A 2,974-nucleotide genomic window follows, 5' to 3' on the forward strand; every position below is an offset into this window, starting at 1 on the left:
TCATTTTTCGTGCTAGGCAATGGTTAAAGTTATGTTCATTTGGGAGCGTGAACACTTTTATCAATAAGCTAGGGAGTGATCACATTTCCATAAAAGGGTTGTTGAAATCATAATTATTCATCACCTTAGCATGAAAAGGTATGGCTAATTCCTTTCCTTGTGAAAACCAAATATTTCCAGGAACTGAGCTGTTAGTAGTTTATGTAGATACTATACCGATATACTTGCATGCAAACAAAGTTGAATTTGTGTGACGATATCCAGAGCTTCTCTTACAACTTGAGACCGAGAATTCCGAATAATTGTAGTCGTGTTATCGTACTGTGCCACAATCCAGACTATTTGTTATGTAATTGTGGAGGTTTAGTGGTGTAATTAGGCACGGTTGAGATGACTGAAACATAGTTATTATTTGCGCCCACCCGCAATCTGAAGTTAAGATAATAGTTATAAAATATTCTGAATGCTTGGCCTTGGTTTATCACAAGTGAATAAGGTGAATGCCGGTAGTATTGTATCATTTCATTTTTAAGGAATATGAAATAAGTGGTGGTATTAGATGACATTAATCTCTGCATAAGTAATGTTGATGTTTTGAGTCAATCTGATTAAAATCTGATGTAGTGTACGGGCTTTAATTATTTTGGCTATAAACTTATTTTAATTTTATTTTTTATTACTTTTGTTATTAATGCCATTTTATTTCATTATTTTACTTTGATTTTGATTTTGTGATTTTTTTAATTCCGCCCTACCTACATCTGACCCGATGCCTATGTAACGAGATTTCAACGAGACCCACTATCGACGATTTTAGTCAACGAATCACATACCTCTTTCTATAGCGCACATGATGACGTCACCGGGCAGAGTCAGGTGGCAAACACACTCAAATAAAATGGCGGATTATACCGACGTTAGCGACCGTGAATAACACGGCTTTTCGGTAAGTTTATCATTGTCAAATGCAACGAAAGTCATTTTTATGTTAATATTGTGGCTCGAATGGTTCGACTTTAGATCGTTATTTCGCATAGTTATTCTGGGAGTGACGATTTTGTTTCCACCGGTTCGACCGAACACCAGTGTCTTTTTCCAGTCGCCTGCCCTGGAGACGGGTGATGTTTTGTTGACGATCGGGCCAAAATCGTCTAGTACGGTATTGAAGCTGTAAATATTCATCAAATTGTATCAACATTTTGTACATTATACAATAACTCTTTATTAAAGTAATTGAGCTGATTTGGACTGGAATAAAATATTTTTTATTTGGAACACATCGCAATTGATCAGGAAATATTTGTTTGCTCCAATTTTCTGCGTCGATGCCGTGGGCCGGTGACCGTTATACAATTTAAAATCAGTTTGCATTGTTTACTATAGCTGTTTACAGTGTTCTAATCATTACGATTTACTTATTTTTTTGCTTCCATTCTAGATACTTATGCTCAGTGATGTAAAATTGAAGCGATGACTGAATGAACGAACCTTGGCTGGCGAAGATGTATCTGGAAGTGTACACATTTGTTGGAAGTGAAAAAAATATTCAATGTAATGACAGAAATTGTAAAATGCTGTGGAATTTCTTTTGCAAATAAAAATATACTAGCAATTTTCTATTAATGGTTTATTCAAGTGGACAAAATATAATGTACAGAAAGATTGCCCGTATACACTGAAAAGTAAGCAACCGACAGCCTGTATAAAAGGGGGGCTGTGATTGGCTGTTACTTACGCGAGATTTGAACGGGACTTACATAGGCGTCGGATCAGATGTAGGTAGGGCGGAATTAAAAAAAAAATCACAAAATCAAAATCAAAGTAAAATAATAAAATAAAAGGGCATTAATAACAAATATAATAAAAAATAAAATTAAAATAAGTGTATAGCCAAAATAATTAAAGCCCGTACACTACATCAGATTTTAATCAGATTGGTTTTGAGTGAATGTATTTATATATATTGTTTGGTCCAGTGATATTCTGTGAGCACTTGACAAATAAACTTATATTTTAGGATAATTTTCTTCCTTCTTTGTCGTTTCTTGTGAATTGTTGGCGTTAGGACGTAAAATGCATTTTTCCTGTGGTTGAGCAGTGATATTGATATTGATACAATTATTAAATTAAACCTTACAAAATACCATTCTTGTAAACTGTGTTGGTCGACGTATAAAATGAAAAGAAAAAAATCGTTCTTGTAACGACAACTTTATTCTTTGAAGAGTAATATCAATATTAACAAATATTGGAAAACTATACCTAATAAACAATATGCAGGACAAAATCAACAATTCAAAAAAATGTGTTACTAGTATTTCCTTTCGTAAAAATATGTTTTTGATGTACTGTAACCCAGAGATCTAACTATTATACTCCTTAGTGAGTAGTGCGCCACTCCCTGCAACTAGTAGTAGCGTTCACACACAGCTCCGTAGCACCGATTAATCTGATCCGTTTTTAAGACCTGGTTCAGATCCCTAGCACGGGCTAACGAAGTGTGTGTGAACGCTTAGCTCAGGCTAAGCGCCCAAAACGCAATTGTATTCAATGTTCATTTGGAAGATATACTATGTTCACAAATACTCACAACATTTCGGTATACCGTTTTTGACGCGACAATCAAGGCGAGCGCATCAAATGACATTGTTCTAGAGAAAAATTAACTTACGGTTAAGACCCTGTGCTGCTTCCTGTTATTCTGCAATCTACACTTTCTGAATTTGCTTTGATATTGTTTTACAACAGTAGAATTAATATGTATATATTTCAGGTTAGTGTACTGAGCAGGCATGTTAAAATGAGCTGGTATTATGGACGATTAACTAATAAAAAATGCGCAAAATCGAATTTGTTTCCATGGAAACAATGACATTGTTAATTCCAGTTGGTGTTTTGCCCTACCATGGTAGCCATCGGTAAACTACTTAGAGCTGAGGTTTATGATTCATAAACTAGTTCTGGTATCATGTTT

General features: G+C 34.7%; 1 long non-coding RNA gene across 1 annotated transcript; it reads left to right on the top strand.

The window, feature by feature from the left end:
- Positions 1–640: 640 nt before the first annotated feature.
- On the top strand, positions 641–1,612 carry LOC144359621 (uncharacterized). The gene is made up of 2 exons (XR_013422059.2): positions 641–946; positions 1,439–1,612. It is a non-coding gene; the product is annotated as an uncharacterized LOC144359621 (long non-coding RNA).
- The last annotated feature ends 1,362 nt before the right edge of the window (positions 1,613–2,974 follow it).

This window comes from Saccoglossus kowalevskii, chromosome 15 (assembly GCF_978046115.1).
Source record: "Saccoglossus kowalevskii chromosome 15, keSacKowa6.1, whole genome shotgun sequence".
NCBI classification, from domain to species: domain Eukaryota; kingdom Metazoa; phylum Hemichordata; class Enteropneusta; family Harrimaniidae; genus Saccoglossus; species Saccoglossus kowalevskii.